Below are 22,630 nucleotides of genomic sequence, written 5' to 3'. Positions count from 1 at the left end.
GTCGGGCTTTAAATAGTCCAGATTAAATAACGGGATTAATTAGTCTCTCCCGGACCACCGCCTTTGGGTCGGAGGCTGGAACAAAAGTCCGACGCAAGCGGGTCAGGGGTGTCCAATTACGGTCGCCGAGCCGGATTTAATCACCGAACAGATCAGTTGTCCACGTGTGACGCGACCGGTTCAATAGATTTTGCAATTTGCACGATGGTATTTGGCCAAAGGCGTGATGACAGTTTATGATGTTGTCTTGCCGAAACGATGACGTGAATCCTGGGCTATTAACCGCAACGTGTATGTATGTGTGTTTGATTAATTATGCAGGTCCTGAAGGTTCCGGTGAGGTTCCTGCTCATTGGAGCAGGATGCCACGCAGTCGTACTTGCTGTTTATGTACCATATAATATATGTATTCTGCAGTATGATATGAAAAGTTTATCGTTAATGGAATTCATATAGTCAATCTCGGAATCTTTATAGTGACTAAAATTTTGATTAGTGGCAATTTTATATGGAATCAAATTCATGTTTGTAGGAAATCGAAAAGGTGTTTTTGAATAATTGGTGTTAATAGATATAAATGATAAAAATGTATACATATACATACATAGTTCAAAAGCTTTTTAACTAGGGCAGTAATTCTAGACAGGATGTGAAACGAAACCCGTTACGTTTTTATGCATACTTACTTTATCTATGTACGTAGTGACAATAGATGAAGTTTTATGATCATGCGAAAATTCAAACTCGAGATTTTGAATCAATCACTGATCACCTTTTCATGATGTAGAAAAAATGTGTGTGTGTCTGTGTATTTTTTGAACACCGATAGTCCTACCAAACTGAAACTTAGTATCGGTTACTTAAATTCTTATCGACAAGACGTTATTTTTTTTCAAATTTCTAAGTTGACCGGAAATGGTACCTTCTCTTATATGTGTCCTCTTTTTTATGTTTTTGAATTCAATTATCTCTTAAACCGCTAACTAAATCGGACTGAATTTTTTTTATATGTAATAAAACTTATAAATTTTATAACCTAATATTTTTATTTGAACCGGAAGTAGTACTTTTACTCTAGAGAATCAAGGTTTTTTATGTTTTTCTCAGAAACTTTTTATTTTATTGAACTGAAATCTCATGTCTAAAAGTTTAAGCTTAATACCAAGTTTTGTATAAAATTTGGTAAGCATCTGTCAACCGGAAGAGGCAGTTTACTCTTGTTCAGTTTTTCTTCCACTATTTTTTCGACGCCTTAAAGATGAATGCTCTTCACGAAAATATTCAAGTATTATTCTTGTATCAATGTGATGAAAATAAAAAAAAATGCTAAATTTAATAAACCGGATGTGGGATTTTTTCCTCTTAGAAAGGTCAAAAATGTTGTGGCCACTATTTTGTCCACACCCCTGAACGTATCAAGCTGAAAATTTATATTTGTATTCTTCATGAACTAACTTAGAGCTGATAATATTTTCGTCGGAATTAAATTTTAAATATCAAAGATATTTCTCGAAATAAAGAAAATTGGACCTATGCCACTTTAAACTACAGCGGCTCATATATGTATGTACTTATTTTATTTTCGTAATGAAACGTAGAATAGTCTTGTAAAAAATAAACCAAAAGTCGATTTCCAATAATATTTTTAATATACTAATACCCATCTTTATGAAACAATATTCTTTGTTTTCTTTACATATTTAAAATAAATGAGATATCGAACTATTTGTTTGTAAAGAGTATTTCAATTATCATATTACTATTTGGAGTCCCACTGAAATTAAATTTTCTCTCTTGATAGAAAGAGTAAAGAAAAAAATTCTTAGATGCCTTTATATGAAGAAATATAAATACTACCCACATATTATTATAGGTATTTATTTCCCACTGCTTTTTACAAGGTATGCTAGGCTTTGACTCACTCTCTTCGAGAAGAATTTTTGCGATTTTCAAATATTTCTTTGGAATATTCAAACGAAGAATGGACAACCCTTCCATTTTATTGGAATTTAAATTTTCGACGCCTGAATGCGGTAGAGCTTTGCGTCATCATTTACTTTTCCAACCTATTCCTGCGAAAACGTCTGCTTTCAATAACTCGTCTCTTGTAAAAGCTATCCGGTTCCTTAATGCGATTGATGGGCATTCGGACCAATTCAATTGTCATGCTGATGAGCTGGTTAGTTTCTTGAGACTCAACACGAGACTATTTGAATGAGATGAATGATTGAAATTTTTATTGTTTTTACTTTGTTATTGTCTTTCTTTTGTTTTTTAAAACTGGTGTGACGCTTTGGGGCAACCTTTCAGGTCACACTGGTCATTTTATTGTGATTATTATTATGAATAAATATATAAATATGCATTCTATTATACATCGCCTAAGGAGATTTTTATTTTATTTAATAACTTGATATGCCACATTTCATCGGGCGATGATATTTCATCGGGCACAACACTAGTACCCAATAATCTTTTAGGGTTGTTCTTCACGATTAATTTTTTCAAGATTCAGCTTTTCATTTCTTGACCATCTTGAACCGACCAGTCCAATGTGTTGCGGATTTCATTATTTCAATTACTAAGAGCCTCCCCTCTTCTGGCTACGTGTCCTCACAACCGATGAACTTTTCAAAGGTGCAGAGTGGACAATCTGTCTTTAATTTGCAACACAAACAGAAATGAATACCGGCACTTTATGTGTTGTTAGTGTGGAAAGTTTACACCGTCGCGTTGAGTCGACTTGAAACACGCCTTTGCGAGAACCGCTCACTAAATTGTGTACACGGATAAGACGAAGAAGTCTAGAGACGTTTCGCCAACACCGATTCGAGATGTCCACAATCCATGTTAAGTTGCCTAAGTACGGTTTTATTGAACGCTACAACCACCCCATTCAACCCCCTCCCCCTCTCCGTCTACCACCCGTTAATTAAGCTCGTATTAATCCTCTTAACGCCCGGCGGCTCGACGACGAGCTCCCAAAAGCACGTCCGTTCAAAAAATACGAGCGAGATTACAATCAAACTTGATTAAATATGTCGCTCGTAAACTGTGCTAATTTACTCGCAAAATATTGACATTCAATTTAATCCGAACAATGGATTCACAGTCGCGAGATAGTGTTGTTTATACAAACACACCTACAGGTTGATCCACTGCTCGCTTTGTATAATATAAGGAAAAATGTGTTTCAAGCACTTGGAAAGCTTTCAATTAGAATCCGAAAGTTGTCACTGTGTTTGCAAATATTATCTTAGATGAAACATAACAGATTTAAAAAATATATACCCAATAGTCAAAGCAAAAATCTTTAGTTTAGATTTTTGTTACATAGATGTACAATTTTTTAAAGTCTCAAAATTCCTTTCAATACAACGTATCTTTGTGATGGGATTTACGGCAGAATGGGAACGTTTTAAGTAATAGTTTTAGTAAATTTTATCTTTTGAACTTACTTGTACTTTCTTTCCCAGTTTTTGTCGCATGTACATAAATATAGCAAATCTCTTCTGTTTTGGAAGGTCTTCTGCTTTGGAGATTCACCCCCACACTCGACCCGCGATGGCCAATTACATTTCGTTTCAGTTTCGAATTGTATTTTGGTCAAGAAATACAATATTGTTCGTGCGTACAGCGGTCGGTAGAGTTTGATTTTTATTTTTGTTAGTTTTGAGTTCGTGTTTCGTGTTTTGAAATATTTACATAAGTAAAATTTTAATATAAAATACGTAAGCTGTTGATACTATTAATTTATTTATGGAATACGTATTATTGGAAATTTATATTTTTTAGACGATAAAATTAATTGTCAACGTCATGTTATGGATAGCAAAACTTACAGTAATATTATTAAAGACCTTGCATTGAATTATATTGCAATAATATTATAAAGTTAAATGGGAAATAATTAAAAAATATACAAAGAAATTATTTCACGTCCTTACAATCAGGCAACCACTCACTCGAATAAAATAATTACGAAAATTAAAATTTTGATATTTTGAATAGTAACAACCCAACAACCCAATCTTAAATGAATAGGGCCAACCCTTACTTAACCTAACCTATCCTAACCCTAAAATAATACCAACAATCTAATCTTAAATATATAATACCAAACCTGAAAATGTAACTGGTTACGATTTCACTGAAACGTCAGTGAAAATATATTTTCACTTGAAATATAATTTCACTGTGACATATACAGTATAATCGGAAAAAAATGATAAAACCTTTTAACAATTTTCATAAATGTTCATAATACTGTAGCATATGCTAAAAGGAGCCATCGTTATAATTGTTTTTCGAGGATTATCTCCAGGCTTAAGTGCTGTTGGCTAACAATGGAGAACCCCGAATAGACTTAGTGGTCGGTAACGGCATTCGGCCACTTCCCGCTAGATTTCTCAGAACTGACAGCGTGGAAGCGTGGGACTGCATGCCGAGACCGTGGGATTGCATATCTAGTACGTGCCTATAACAATAGGTAAGCAAAGGCGTCGAGGAAGTGACCTGCCTTTAATAAGCAGGTACTTAGGACATACCAAGTCATTCTGGACGGAGCACTGGCAGTGTGTGGATGTCCTTAATCACCCAATAAATGCTGTGAAGCGACTTTGGCCTTTTATTTGAATCCTCCACCCACCTTACGCAACAATACCTTTTATAATTCTTGTATTATTTTAAACTGAAGACTATTTAAAATCAAAAAATCACAGTAGGTGTAAGATATATTGAAAAATGATACATATAATATAATATTGTTACGTACGCCGTGGATTGAGCGAATTGTACTTAGACCAACGGATAACTAAATGCATGCACTTACTTCCAAAGATTATATCTGGACTCTAAGTGCATTTAGGCTAAACAATGACCGTTATTAGTTAGTTCTCAGAATCGGTACGGGAAGACCCAATGTCTTGGAAATACATATCCGAATACGTGACTATACAACAGGTAAACAGATTAGGCGTCCTGAGAGATCTACCCTTTATAAGGCGGTACGTAGGCGATATAATTCATTCTGGACTGAGCGGTGACAGTGCGTGTAACTCCTGAATCATCAATAAATGCTGTGAAACGACTGTTGGCCTTTTACTTGGATCCTCCACCCACCCTTACGTAACAATATAAAGCTCTCAAAAATCAAATTACACCAGACCGTTTTCAATTTTTTTGCGTTCATTTATGACGCAATACATAGTTCGGGTGCAAAATATATGTAAATGCATTTATGTGATTTAAATCGAGCTACCAATTTCTTTCCAGTTCCATTCATCTCGCTGTCGGTTTGTGAGGAAATGAAAACATTCCGTTTGGCGTCAAAGGACTGTCAAATTTAACACGTCTTCACTAGGTTTCACGTAGGCATACTACTTGTATCAGATAATATGTACATACATATGTATAGTATGTATACCTATGACCCACGACAACATTTCATGTTACCCGTCTGGAGTTATGTACATACATAATACTTTCAATATTTTTGTATAGAATGTCAAATATATTATTGAAAGTACCAAGAATCGTATGCGATATACATATGTAGATGCATACATATGTGCAAAATATTCCGAATCAATCCATAAATATTCGAAATTAAGGAAGCCACTTACATTTTTATCTAATGATGTCGCTTTTTACTAGCCTATTCTATGTTTCACTTCGCAAAAAATTGAGGTAAAATTCCTACAGTCTTCAAATCGTTTTGAAACTTTTCCAATTTGTGCAGTTTTGGTTAACGATGGATATTTCAATCAATTTTTATAGTTCGATGGTGAAAAATAGCCACGTCCAAATAAGCAAAAATTTTGATCAGGGTAACGTTTATACGTACATAGTTGCCGTATTTTGTTTTAATACTTGGGAAAGGCGGCATAGGTGATGGACTCCAAATTTTTATACTATCTCATGATGCTTTTTTCGGTTTGCCTCTCAGCGACATATTCGATATTAAACTTGTATATATGTATACCATATAAATATTATATTTTTAAAATCTTATTCAAATAGTGGGTATGATGATTTTTGTCAGTTTTATTAGAAACATTTTAAACACCGAAATCAGATATATCCACAAATATCCAAGTCTGACCAGCAGCACTACATATTATACTCAGAATCCAAACTATGCTGCTAATTTTGTTTTTTATATATTTTATTTTATACATTTTTAATTCTAAAGAACTCTGTTATAGTAAGTCATCACAACAGTTTTACTTAGTAAGTCATAACAATATTTTTTTAGTTTAAATTAAAGTAGACAGGAAAAATATAGCTTTTTTGTTTTTGTATGATATTAGGACTTCCAAGCCGGCTAAAACCGAAACTGAAAAAAATATAGTAAATATAATATAAAAATATATTTATATAAAAAAATGTACTAAAATAAATATAAAATAAAATAATAAAAGAAAATTTAAACAATATATCAATGTTTCAGATTACAATCATGATTATAAATATGTATGTATATTATTAATACAATTCATAAAAATAATTCATTATTATAATCGGAAATTCATTTATTTATTTTATCGGATTTTTTGTGAATATGTTAATCTATTTCTGGTTTTTTTTACAAAAAAAATATTAGTAAAAACTATTTCAAAAAAATTTTTTTTTGCATAATTTATTATACTATCAATTTTTGTTCACTATAAAAAATTAAAACTAATTATAAGTCTTAATTTTTTGAAGCCAGTGAAAACCGGTTAACCGGCTGTTGATTTGTAAAAGAACCGAAAACCGACTTTTTTTTAGGCGGTTTTTTGGGACCACTCCTAACAACGGTTTTTGTTAACACTTTGATTAAGTATTTAAACTATTAACAATTTAGGATCAGGAATTTGCCTAAATAGTTGCTTAATAATAGAAGCCGGAATTTGTCTTCACTTTACAAGGTTTTAATTAGTTTGAATGGAAAAGCTTCCTATAGTCTTCCTATCGCTTTGCCTTTTTTCGTGGTTTGATCCCCGATGGAGATTTCAATTATGTTCAAGTCAATAGTGAAATGTAATCGTAAGTTACGTGTTTATAGATTCGAAAATTTTGGATTCGGTGACAACTAGCTCTTTACTTAGAGCCCGTAGTCTTGTCTGTTTGACTTTCCGTTCCCAACTTCATCAGATTTTATTTATAAAGTAAATAGTATAAATAAAGTATGTACATAAGTAAGGTCTTGAGCTGCACGTTGAATTTTAATTGCAATAACGTAGGGACACCTTGTATTATTACATATATTTAGGGCAACGGAACGTGGATACGTTCGTTATTTATTTACATTATAAATAATTTAAAATAGCAGATAATTTTGGAAATTTTTCCGCGCACTCGGAAAAATTACGCGTATTAAAAGCGCGAACACGAAAATCATATTTCACGCGTTTAATATTTCAGTTCGACGCGCCACACATATACTTTATTTCATATTTTCCAATTTTCATCCGTCATCCGATATTTATTAACGGATCGCGAAAAATTTCCCGCCTCCGTAAAATATCTACTACGTATATTTTACATACACGTGGATACGTATGCATGTGTGCGGACCTTTGACATTCATGCGGTTTTTCCTATAGTTTTCGAACAAAAGCATGTTTGCGAATATTGACGTGAATTTATGGTTCATCTCCCGTATGCATTCTAGCATTGTCAAAATTTCGCAATTGCCGTTGGGTTGATATTTGATTGAAGTGTTAATTTGAAACGCGATACTGTCATTAATTGAATCCACGCATTCGATATGGTTTAACATAGTTTTGCATACAAATGCTGCGATAGAATTCCAATGACGACTCAAAAATCCCTTTGAATTGTTTTCGCATAAAATAATTATACATTTGAAGAACAAAAAAACAAGTACGTATATATCTCTTTTTGTTTTAAATTTATTTATTTTTTAAATAACGACTTGGAGAAGACGATAATTAAAGATTCACAAAAAAAAGTAATCTGAATAATCTAAAACACAACAGATTAAAAATATTATATTAATTAATTCAATTTGTGCATTTTTTTTCTATACAGTTTTTTATAACTTTTTTTAAGTGAAATTCCTAACCGAGCTGATTTTGTACCACTTCTAACTTTCCAAATCGATTTGGTATTTTACCGACATACGGGGGCTAGCTCTCATTAAAGTAAGCAAATATCTTATAAAATTATCATTTAGAGGAACTTAGCCATTAGCAAAATCATTAAAAATCACATCGTAATCATATATTATAAATAATATATGGAGAGCTGAATGAGGTTGATCTGTTTGGTATTTCCCTACATCAATTCAGGTCTAACATCAAGAGAATCTTGACCGATTGATTCATTTTTTCTCCTATTCTATTTTTTCAATATTTCCATTATTTTTATACTTTAGTTTAGTTATGTAATGTGCTATTTAATCATATTATAGCTTTCATTCTTTTCCTTTTCATTTGTTTATTTTGTATTTACCTTTTTCATTTGTTTTTTATATTTGTAAATTTCAATTTCTTCTTATATTCTATCTTATAACCTTTTCCAAATATTTTAATACTATAGTTTAATTATGCAATGTACTACATATTTTGTCATGCCTTTATTCTTTACTTTTTAATTTGTTTTCCTTATATTTATCTTTTTCATTTTTGTAAAAATCTATTATTGGACTCGGATGTTACATATATTATTTATTTACTTTTTGTTTTTTTTTATACCTATCTCTGTACATCCTGTCTGTTGATTTTTCAATTAATAAAATAAAATAAAAATAAAAATTAAAAATATATCAGATCACAGCTAGCTATACATACGCGCTTTTCAACCGCCTCTACACAGTTCATAGGTTGAACAGTTACTATTTTCACTATCATATCATAAAATTATACATATATGTATTTGTAAAATATAGAATATGGACATATTGTGAAAAATAAAGCTTAATCAATACGGATAAAATTTCACATATTATATAATATTAATCCTAAAATGGTATTATATAAAATAAATTTAAAAAATGACAACTACATGTGACTAAGGAGAAATATGAAAATTTTTAGCTTTGAATTTGTGGAAAATCAACCTTATGTGAAATTAAAAAAAAAAACACAGATTTAAAAATAAAATGTTTTATCACGATCTAAAAATAAATGTTTTATGATTTATATTTTGCAGCATACTTTATTTTTTTATATTATTGTTATTATTATATAAGTGAAAGAAAACAATACAAAATTTACTTCTTTTATTCATATTAAATATGAAAGAAATATTTCGAGAAAAAATTAATATTGTAACGTGGGTGAAAAATAGAGACCACGAATTAGGCTGACGGGACTCATTAAGTGCCCGAATAAAGGATACGTTGGGGTTCTCACAGAGAGGGGCGAGTGCGGCTAGACCTACGTGCCTAGACAATAGACACGCCAACGGATCGGGGATGCTATGCTGGACAACTTGTCCTTTATAAGGACTTACAATAAAGTAGGTAGATCAAGTATTCTGGAGCGAGTGGTGGTTATAAGTGTGGACCTTCTGAATAAATGCTGTGAAGTGACTTTGACCTTTCATTTGGATTCTGAACCTACCCCTACGCAACAATATTTTTATTTTTTTATTTTTATTTTACATATATACCAGGAAGGCCTTACAGGTAAATCCCAATGCGCCTTCCTGGCCAATTACAAATACAAATGCAGCATTTTTTTTATTATAAGTCGTTGAATTGCGAGACACTGAAAAAACTCACAAATTAACGAGACATCTATGAATTGTACATAAATTTTTATTGTACATCCATCAAATTTCAAATAGTGGTGACATAGTAGGTAGGAAGGATTTTTAGCCAATATTTTTTTTTTCCGGGAACCGTTTCAACAATGAAATCAGAGAAAATTGGCAAACTCTGATAGGAAACGATCAATCTGGAGTCACAAATCCAGGTCTGACCAACAGCATACTCTGAAAAATTAATTTTCATTCAGGGATAGAACCCGGCACCTTCTTGACGGTAAGCAGAAGCTTAACGTCCGAGCTATGCTGCTGGCTTATATGATAAGCTTAGTATATGTATGTATAAAACTGACGTGTTAAATAAAATTAGGATAAATGATTAAAATCAATTTTTAAGGGGGTTTATCAAAGATAAGTATACTCGATTTTTCGATATACTAAATAATTTTGATTTCATAATATTAAAGTTGTTTAGTTGTATCTCACGTCTTACCAGACCGATGTTCGAAAAAGCAACACTGCACTGAAACAGCAGTACGTCTGGTCATATAAGATGGTTTGCAAAATAGCTGCAGGCGGTTTATGGCCGCAGATTGCCAGCCAATATTCTCTTACAATTTGCAAAGTGATAAAGTACACACACACACACACACTGAAATTGCAATCCAAATTCGTCCCCCGCTAATTCAAGTCGTAATAAAATTCAAAGAAAACAGCTGCAATTTGGCTAAAATCTGATACATGCAATGTTGCTTTGCCAAAGGGCGCGAGTCAGTAGACTATTAATAGTCTACTGACTATTGCCCATGACTATCCCCATGTCGTCATGGAAATTTTGACTTACTATTAATTATTATTTTGACTTACTATTATATATTAATATTTACTTACATACAAAGTCTCTTTCGTTATAAATGATATATTAGATGTACCGTGAGACTTTCATGAACCGAGCATGCTGTCGCATTCGTGCAACGTGTTGTAACATTGTAAGGACGTAAAATAATTTCTTTATTTTTTTTAAATTATTTATTATTTAAATCCAATATATAATTTCGAAAGAGACTTTGTATGTATGTATGTACATATGTAAGTTTTGTTGGTATTCAAAAAAAAATCAAAGTTTCTATGACGACGATTCTATATGTATGAATATTTTTTTTTTTTTCGATTCAAATAAATTTAATAAAAAAAATGAATATTTACTATTAGATTCGCCATGTTTAAGGTGTTTATATTAAAAATACTGAGCGAAACCGGGTAAGACATGTAACTAATCGACTATAATTTCGTCACATTGTTCTAACAGACGTTTCGCCGAAAATGCAAGTGCACGAATGCGTGCATAATACAAAATAAATCCCTAAAAATAATTTATGATACACCCATATATACTACATAACTTGAAATAACTGCTTGTTATATATAATATTCCGTTAGTTACAGACATTACTAACAAACTAACCAGTAGATTCTATGACAGAATCACTAATAACCATACTAACACACTTGTGAAGAGTCTCGGTGATTACAACAAAATGTCTATACCCTTCAGGTATAAACAAATATTACCTAAACACAATCTGCTTTAGGTCATCGACTTTAGAGAGTCTTTAATTAATATTATGTATTGGATGTATTATGAGCATTTATAAGAATTGTAAATAGGTTTTTGAGCTCTTTTTCCTATTATGCTGTACATTAACATTAGAATAATATAATACTATGATTACTAACCAAATTATATTAAAATTGAAAAATAGAAAATGATCAGTAGATCAATAGCTATTAACATAGAAATAAGATGTATTGTGAATATAATTTTCGTAATAATAAAAAGCATTTAAATATGAATATGCACGAATTGCAAATCGAAATCGTACCTACAACATACATACATGTCTTAATTCACTCCTACACACATCCACGTTCCAAAGAGGTGCAACTCGAGGTTCGTCGAATCACTCTAATTCCAATTTTCCCTGTTCTCACGAGCATATCACATTACGCAAAGTGTCCCCAGCCTCTCCACCCCCTCGACTCACCCCTCCCCCCCCACCCAGTGCTATTATTCGTCTGGGATTCGGGCGTGCCCGGTACTTTTCAGCGCGGGAAACTGATCCGCCATCTTAATGCTTTCGTTTCAAATTTACTCATTTAGCCACTCACCTGGATGTGTAGCTGAGCAGGTCTGAGAGACGAAGCGTGTGTGTGTTTGTGTGTGTACTTAGTACAGGAGTAAATACCCGGGAGTGTCACACTAAACAAACGTCGATGGGTGAATTATTAACTTGTCTCATTTGCGCCGACTCGCATCGCGAAAACTGTACGAGCTGTACGGGCGGAAATTTGTAATTTTCCGGCGCCGGGCAACGGCGAATATACATACATCAGGGATGGAATTTAAATATTTGTCTCGGCTCAGACCCGCCGAGCTTTCGTTAATGTGTATGTATGTGTGTGCGTGTGTGTATAAAAATGAATGTATGTTTGTTTGTTTGTACGCCGCGTGAATCCACAACTCAAGTGAAATTTACATATACGGACGTATAGTGTGGACGTATGTCTTGTCATGCTATAAAACGAAGTTTATATATTTTTTAAATTACTTGGTTCACCTTTGAAGGAGGGAACATCGAGATCGAACGAGTGTCCCGAACCGGGGTCGAGCAAGACCCCAGTATTTTTAAATCAAAATACAGCTTTTCACAAAACAAATGGGTTCAATATACATATATCTTATTAATCATTTTATACATCAACAAAAAAAAGTTTTACTCCTATAGCATGTTTTTGACTATTTTTTTATTAAAAAATAACGACAACCGTTGACATGCAAACGCACATAGGTAAGGCCAACAGGCGACTGCATGACTAAATAACCACGCGCCAAAAGCGACGAAAACAATAGCTTACGATAATATAGCTGTCTTTTTCTCTCGCATTGATTCATCGATCAACAAGAATATGCAAGCAAACAGTCAAAAACATGACTTATCGCTACCGCCTTTAAATCATACTTTGGAACGTAGAAATTTATAAATGTATTTTTTTACGATGTACCCGTTTTCTAAATCATACAAAATCTATTAAAATAAATGTCTTGTAGTTCATTCTAGGAATACAAGAAATATAGGGTGTATAGCTTTGAAAACCACATAGTTATTACGAAAAACGTAAAAATTGGGGCACTTGCATACCCCACTTCAGTGAGGGATTTCTTTATTATCATAATAAATGTATATAAAAAAAACCAATTGAGAAATCACCATTTCTCTCCGTAAACTTTGATCATATCATTTCCACTTATATTGATGATCAAACCGAGCAAAATGGCAAAGTTTGAAAACGATCGGATAAGAACCCAAACTTCAAACGTCACACGACAAAATGGTTTCCGAACTAAGAAGAGGTTAGTAAAAACGTTACATTTATGTTATTGGTAGATATATTCGAAAACTACAAATTTAATTATGGAACGATGATGAATTTAAAATGAGATGCGCAGAAATTTGTTTCATTAATTAATTTTGGTTCACTTTGTTCTGCTGCTGTGCTGACCGTCACTTGCGGGGTCGATATTAATGACAACCACTCTCAGTGTCTCGATGGTGATGACTGACTAATGTGATCGAATCGTGATCTATATAAATGATTTCTTTATCTCTTGGTTTGGACAAAGTCCGGCATTCCTATGTTATGTGACTATCCTTTTACAGGTTGAGTCGGATGGTTACTGACTGACTAATGTGATTGAATCGCGATCTATATGAATGATTTCTTTATATCTAGAGTTGGGCTAAGTCCGGCATTCCTATCATCCCTTCACAGTAATTTTAATGGACTTGTTATTCACGTATATGATTGTGAGAAAGCGAATTTGATTATTGTGAGAACTACATTGATAAGCGAGGTATATAACAGTATGTATGGTGAGTTGATTTGATGTGACACGTCAAGCGTCGTGAAAATTCGCAACGAGGATTCATTGTAAGACACTAAAATGTAACGATGGAGAATTTTCTCCCCACCAACACCTACATATTTCTATAGTGTGTATCAGTTGCCGAATTGCTTATCGAAACTAATTTTTAAGTAGACCGGAAATGGTACCGGTAAAATTTGGGTTTTTATCCGATCGTTTCCAAACTTTGCCACTTTGCTCAGTTTTTTGTGTGTGGAAATCAAATCCGCCATTACGATGGTGAAAAATAATCGTAATAGACACATTTGAAAATACTCCATTATCATTCTCGGTGACGTCTTTTAGTAAGTTGCCGTATTTATCCAAACTCTTCCAGTCGTTTTTTTTTCCTTTTCGCCACCCTCTCGCTATGTCAGATTTTAATTGTTAAAACGCCTATAACTTTTTATTTTTTCACTCTATATTTTATTTCAGATTCTATTATAGTCGGACCGATCTAGCATTAGATTAACATTATCCCTCTATGTTTTATGTCTTATTAACATTATGCCTCTACATATGTCTGGTCACAGTTGATGCATTAGAGTATTATGTTGTCACTGTGGCAAAAATATGTAAATAAATAAACCTTATTTCCCACATAAAAAGAATTCCCTACAAACTTGGAATTCTTCATTAACATAATTTCCTACAAACTCGGAATTATTCACTTTACATTGGTCCACAGTTCCTAAGTTCAATCTAATATACATATAATTTCGAAAGAGACTTTGTATATATATGTATATGTTTGTTGGGGTCGTAGATCCGTGACGTCATCGAACAAATGAATATTCAAATAAATTTAAATAAAATAAAACTATTCAAATAAATTTAAATAAAATAAAACTATTCAAATAAATTTAATCAAATATTTACTATTATATTAGCCATGTTTATGCGGTTTATATTAAAATACCGAGGAAAGCTTGGAAAAAATACTAGTATTACATAAAAGCAATTAAATTTTTGTTTGGTTATTAGCTACAGTAATTATTTGTTGGACAGTGAATATTTTAAAGAAACAGATTGTAACAATATACACGTTTGGTCATTTACATAATTTATTAGTCCGTGTAGTAAAACATTTTCATCAAAATGACCATTCTATAAAATTAGAAAATCACTCACGTGTTACAAAATAAACTGACTATTTAATTTAAATACTGAATAATCTTTTCACACATATTGTATATATGTACAAATATGAATGTATACTGAGTTTACAATATTGAGTGTTTATTTATTAATAATAAATAATAGTTGGTCCGGTGAAATACTGAAGTCTGCAGTTTTGCGTCTATTTTATTTACTTTATGGATGTTTTAATTTTAGAAAATGGGTCACTTTAATATATATTTATATAAATAAAATATACATACATATATTACACAAAAACCTTCACTATATGTACATATGTACATATATTTTATCGTGTATTCCACGATTAATTTGATTGAATAATTATCAATTAATATGCATTGCATCCTAAATTTCACCTCAAAGGAACGTTAATTTCTATTTTCATGTCCAAAATTTTATTTAATCGTTCAAATGATATTTCATTATAATGATCACTTGATTTAATACGTGTTGCTATAATATTTTACCAGAGGTACTTTCATGTTTAAAATGGGAAATAGTTCAATTCGAACAGCTTTTATCGTTACTTTACGATATACCTATTTTAGAATATCTGTTAAAATAAATCAACTGAATTAAAAAAAAACCAAAATTCAAAATTTAAACATTATATGATCTTAAATTCATATCACAGTTTCGTAATCATTAAGCGCAACTGTTTCAACAATTACAAAGTGAGGAAAAATTGGAAAACTCTTTGGATCATTTTGCAATATATACACGTAATTATCGAAATACGAAACAATATTTTCGACTTTGAACGGGATTTCAGTCCAATTACGGCAAACATGTAATTAATAATTTACATGTTTGCATTCAATTTTATAATTACAAATTGAATTTGAAAATTTTCCACGATGGAGCAATATGGTCTCATCGCCACCACTATTTTAATCCTTTATTTGAGGATTATACGTGTGTTATTTGAGCTGGATGCTGGGGAAATGCATGAACGAGAGCAATGTACGATTGTGGTTTTCAACGGGATTTCCGATTGTTAAACCAAAAGTCAAAGCTTAAAGCGAAGCGTATTTAACTTATACAGTATATACATATGTATACATATATGTATACGAATTTATGTATTTGGAAATTTCCCTTTGACCAATAGACAAATTGGTCAACCAGCGCTGACCAATTTGTCTATCACAAAGCATACATACATACATATATACATATATCTTCTTTGAGTTTATGCTTTAGTGAAATTGCATTTTTATATCGTGACGAAAGTACCCATGAAAAATCCTCAACATAGAAAAATAAATTCAGAATATGCCGAACTTTTCTGCGTTTGTCAGCATTGAAAAATGTTAAAAATCGGATTTTTGAAACGCATATTAAGTAAATTAAGGGATATCAGATATAGGTTTGTAAATATTCTGTTAAAAATCCATCAATTAGATATATTGGGAAGCGGATAGTGTTTTAAGGGAGCATTGTAAGGAGAGGTTCGTTATTGCAATATTAGGTGAGAATTAGGTTGAGGCTGATGAGGTGAGGGAGGATTAGGGGTGGCTAACAAGGGGAGGGGGGTTACATGGTGGTAGTGGGGGCAGAATAGGATAGGAGGGATGAGAATATCATGTCGACGGCGATAATTTAGGGCTCCGGTGCTGGCACTACATTTGCATCCATTACGGCACTTATTAATTCAACCAGAGGTGCCAGCCCTGTTCCGGGAGCGCCACTTCTGAACTCACCTCTAATTATCGTTTTTCGGAACGAACAGTGGTGAATTCTAGCATTTTCAATTCTAGCATTGAAAATTTTTTTAAGTCATCAAAACTACATACACAGATATTAAGAATTAAAGTCCGTTTTTATTATCCAGTAATAGGGATTGCGATACCGGCATGCCGGTTAATCGGTAAATCATGCAAAATTTGGCCATCGGTATTTACCGTTAGTTATTTAAGTGCATAACGAGACATAATTGCATAATATTGCATTCAAAATCTATAGAAATAGCGGATTGTGGATAAGATAGTTTGGAATTTGCTTATTTTCAGTATTAAATTTCCAAAAAGATGCATTTGTAAGGGCAAAATCACACAGCGGTGAATGTGGGACGTGGACTTTTTTTAAGATAGTTTTAAACATACATATATAGGTAGAAAACATGTCGCGTTTGTGGGATGCGTACGTGGTATAGTATTTTGAAAACGATACATTCGATCGTTCGTCGTTGAAATCTTATGGTAGTATTTATCCTTGCTTGACAATGATCTATAACAAAACGATCCTTCGGACCATTTTCGATAAAATTCGGTCCGAGGGGTCGTTCGACAAACAAAAAATAGTGTAGCCAGAACACTATCCCAATGAACATGTTTCAATAGAAAATACTCAATATAAATTAGTATTGACAGTGGGAAAAAATTCCAAATGAAAATAAGTACTTTTGACTTTTGATTTGGAATTGGACGACTATTTAGAGAGATTTGAAAGCTAAAAAGTACTAAAAATGAAAGATGAAATACCCGACTATAGATTCTAATATTTATTTTGAACAAAAAATTGACAGATTTTGAGACATCGACCGATCAACACCAAGATATGGAAAAATCGCGCGATTTAAAAACACATATGCATCTCCGAATCTCGAGCCAATCAACATTTTTATTACCAGATTCGTGTTTACTGGGCATATATGTATCTATAAGAAAAGTCATATCTCGTCTCTGAACCATTTTTATGTGCATACAGCACAGTGCTTATTTCGAACAGTGTTATGTGCACACAGGCCACTAGTAAATAATAATAAAACTAATTAGTCTCGAATAATAAAACTATTCATCGAATAAAATTTAAAACTTTCAGTGCTGGTCGTATTATTTTCATATCATGAACAGTAGAAATAATAATAAATAAATAAAAATGGTTAGTACAAATAGCTACAATACCACGATGACGCAAAGTATGTTCGATACAACAAATTGTTTCGAAAGTTACTATGAACACTCGAATAAATCTCGCATGGATTATTCGCATCGAACAGCGCTTACCAAAATGCGGTGTTTGCACAAATAATAGCACAGATTGTTCTGCACGTTTGTAATTCTATTATAATGTAACAAAAAAAAAATTAACACATGTCCATTATTTATTTATTTAAGATTGGACCATTGTGGCATTACAAGTCTCTAATGTGCCACAATGGTCAAAAAATACGGAGAGATAAGAAAATAATTAAATACATACATATATACAGACGAAAACACATTTATCAATATAAATCAATAAAAGTAAAAATATCAAATAACAAAATACATAGTAGCGAATGTTTTGCATCTACAGTCACCAATATATAAAACCAATCGCAAATACAAAACATCTCTGCGAGGTCCGAATGGAGAAGAAATCAAAATTCTACTCATACATCACATACAATTATGAAAATAACGATGAGCGCAGGCTACCAGACAAATAGGTTAATATAATATCCGATAACCCACGCTCACTTAGGTAGAAAATATCACATTTAGGCACAGCAACGACGATTTCATTAAAGAAGTCGGATAGCATTTGGAATAGGAGCCATCCGATAAAGAACCGTGCGGGCAAGAGTTATAACGATCAAGTGATGTTTATAATGCACATACTTATTAGGGAAATAAAGTTCCAACTATCGAGTCACCACTGAGTGATGACTCGGTACATATAACACTTGGAACAGAAAATCATTTTAATAACCATCCGATATCTTTTGAATGAAACATTGTCATTTGTGACAGTACGAATGTCGTAATTTCAGATTCTGAAGTTTTTGTGGCTAATTTTTGATTTTCAAATATCTGAAAAAAAGTTGTCTAAAGGATCTAAATCACATGATATTGGAGTCAAATAAGTTGTTGATTTGATCTTTGGACTTTGAGCGCAATAGAGCGATTGTTTGACGACTTGTATGGAACCGGCTCGTTGAAACCTGGTCTGATTTACATACATACATACATACATATGTAGATCCATTTCATATTTGTTTTGGTTATTTTTATTTGAAAAGAAAGGCGTTGTGAATAATATTGATGCAATTATATAACATTTCTGATTCCCGCTTATAAATATGCGTTTAATTTTCAATTATTTTAACGTTCCCCGTATATACATATATATAATATAATATATGTATATGAATTTCGCAGTGTTTTATATAATATGTAGTTAGAGCCAACTCGCATTAGAATAATCAAATAGGTTCGTCTGAGCTGTTTGGGAATACGCCGTCAGGAATTAAGGTTCGTCATAATCCCAATTAAACTTTGTACACATATTTGTACGTGTATGTTCGATTACAAACACACGTATATATGTATATATATATATATATATATATATATATATATATATATATATATATATATATATATATATATATATATATATATATATATATATATATTTAATCATACGATTGGATAGGGAACGGTATATTATACATGTAGAAATATACGATATTATACCTATTATATGTATTTATGTAGTATAAGCTCCTTTTGCTTGCTAATGTTTATGCGCCAAACGATTCGTTTGACATTCTATTAAATTTAATATTCCAGGAAAATTCATATCGGCTTAAAATTTTATTCAGACTTCATATTATCAGTAGTACTTATTTTGAATTATTTTGGAATTTGAAATAGTTCGATCGAACGGGGATATTTTGCATTGAGGTGCTTCCAAGTGCGAGTACGTTTTTATTCATTCAATATGCATATTGAATTGTAGTTCTTCGGTATATTGAAATACTGAATTTAAATTATATTTTTCAACAAACATACATATATTGCTTACGGTGCTTGGATAATTTAATCAAGTCGAGGAAATTTGGTACCGTAGTGGTAGATGATATGAAACCTATGAATATTATATGTATATACGTAGATGATAAGCGGGGATTTCGCCTAAAACTGATTTAATCAATTATATGTAGGTTACATATACGTAAGATTTTCTATATACGGATGGATATATTCTATGTGTTTGACTAGTTATTAATAGATTCAAATTTAACATATGTGTAATAGAATAATGTATTTATCGGTGTCGTTCATTTTTAAAAAAGGGAATTTTTATAGGGTTCTTTGTATAATGAAACCGAACACGAAAAAACTGAAACGAGAACATTGAAAAAATGTTTTGTATTAAAATCTACAGTTTTTTTACGTTAGTATTTTTTAGTTGGTATGATACATTTAAAGCCTGCCAATGGAATTTGTAAAAAATGCTTTTGTTAGATAGAAATATCGTGTAGAAACACTTTTTAAGTGACATGGTTTTATAAAGTTAATTTTTATCATCAGATTTTTGAAAAATCACGAAATATTAATACATATTATATATGTACAGAGCTTTGGAGTCGGTTCAAAATTTTCCGACTCCGACTCTAACTTGAACAATTTTAGTAAGATTGACTTGTCTTGCCAATATATACAATTGTAAGTAGTAAAAATATTAGCGATTTCCAAAATTTAAGTGTACATATAACCCAATTTATTGAATTATTTGTAATTAAATAGGTATATGTTTATTAATTTCATACACAAATGAATCAACAAAAAAAATGAGAATAAAAAAGTATGAGACGAAGAAACAATAGGTTTTGGCCATAATACATCAAAATTTGTGCAATTCGACGATTTTATTTATAATGTAATTAAATAAAATATTCATGATTTTTCTAAACAAATTGTTTAATTTAAATTTATTAATGAATTTACTTCAGTGAAATTGGGGACTCTTCAACCTTTCTGTTAGGTAGATTAATTATTTTCATCCATTTTATCCATTGTCAAAAAAAAGTAAATGAATTTTTGCATTCTTCTTGCTTTGAAGTATGTTTGTGTATAAGAGATGGTTTTAGATTTCAAATATTATGTAAGTATTCAAATAATCATTGTCGAGTGAAAAAAATAGGTTTCTCATAGTTATAAAATAATATATTTATGTATTCTGAAATTTGATACAAAATTTATGATACACTTAGCGGCTCTTTTGAATAGCAAGTACATATACATATATATATGTCGATACAACATTTTCTTCTAAATTCAAAGTAATTCAGCTAACATAAAATTGTAATAATTATATGTCGACACCATTGTGTACTATCAATAGAACAGGTTTCGGTAGTACCGGTATTCAAATCCCTATTTAAATTTTATTTTACATAGATATGTATATACCAGGAAGGCTTGACAGGAAGACCCCAATGCGCCTTTCTAGACAATAAATCACTGTATTTCGAGAAGCTGAAGAAGACGAAATTGATAATTAATTAATATAAATTTAAACAAATTGTACATATATTAAATACAGAAGATTTGTGACAGCAGGTAGGCTGATTTTTTTTGCCAATTTTGAGGAACCGTTTCAACAATGATCAGATAAAATTGGAAAACTCTCATAAGAAACGATCACAAATATCGAAGTCTAACCAGCAGTATTAAAGATTAGCCCAGGAACGAACCCAATAATCTCTCGGTGCTAAACATAAACGCAATCACTGAGCCATACTGCTGGCAATATATCATTATATCATTATATGAACACCTCTGCGGTGCTGCTGGGCAGATTTGGGTATTTTCGACTCCAAGTCGATCACTTCTAATCAGTATTAAAACGGTTCCTCATAAATTAGCTTCGTTAAAAACTATACACGTTTAAACAATTAAAATATGACAAAGCGCGAGGGTGGCGGAGAGGCAGATAAATACGGCAACATACCATTAGACGTCAAGAAGAACGATATTCTAGTATTTTTTAAACTTGCCTATTACGATTATTTTTCACCATCGTACTGGCGGATTTCATTTCCACATACATATACATATATTGATGACGGTAATTGGATTGTTAGTCACATCATGATCGCCCTAAAGACAATTTTTGATATGAAAATCGCGAATACGGAATATTTGGCACTCGAGTTCTCGTTAGTATTAGTTAAAAGGAGCCGCCGTTATAATTGGTTTTTGATGATTATCTCCAGGCTTAAGTGCTGTCGGCTAACAATGAACACCCCCGAATAGACTTAGTGGTCGGTAACGGCATTCGGTCACTTCTCGCTAGACTTTTCAGAACTGACAGCGCGAAAGCGTGAGACTGCATACCGAGACCGTAGGACTGCAAATCTAGTAAGTGACCTGCCCTTTATAAGCAGGTACTTAGGCCATATGAAGGCATTCTGGACGAAGCAGTGGCAGTGCGTGGATTTCCTTAATCACCCAATAAATGCTGTGAAGCGACTTTGACCTTTTATTTGGATCCTCCACCTACCCCTACGCAACAGTATGATAGTTATCGTTAGTATTATATGATTGATTTTTCGGCTGCCAGATGTTTCGTTATAGATATTTCAGTGACTTTTTGGCGAGCGCTTTGTGACCAATAATCACCGAACTATTGATGAGCCAAATGGCAAAGTTTGAAAACGATCGAAAGAGTGTGGATATAAAGCCCAAATTTCGTCAGACAAAAAATCGAAAGCAACCTGATATAAGGCTTGTAAAAATGTAGTTTTAGGTCGAAACCGCGTAAACTCTGGCATACGACATATTGTTTGATATTTGAAAATCGTCGTTAAGTGTCAACCCCACAATACGTCACGCACAACGCGATAACAATATATGTAAGTCCACACCGCACATCCACTCGGCAGTATTATGCGGTATTATATACGCGCGTTTGCCACGTGTCGGGTTAACAGTGCGGCTAATAAAATCCATTAACATCCGTTGATCGTGACAATGATGGCGCCACGTAGCGGCTCGCTTCGCAAAACATTCTCAATTAGCGACACTCGCG

This window comes from Arctopsyche grandis, chromosome 2 (genome assembly GCF_051622035.1).
Source record: "Arctopsyche grandis isolate Sample6627 chromosome 2, ASM5162203v2, whole genome shotgun sequence".
Classification (NCBI taxonomy): Eukaryota; Metazoa; Arthropoda; class Insecta; order Trichoptera; family Hydropsychidae; genus Arctopsyche; species Arctopsyche grandis.
This window is presented reverse-complemented; position numbering follows the sequence as displayed.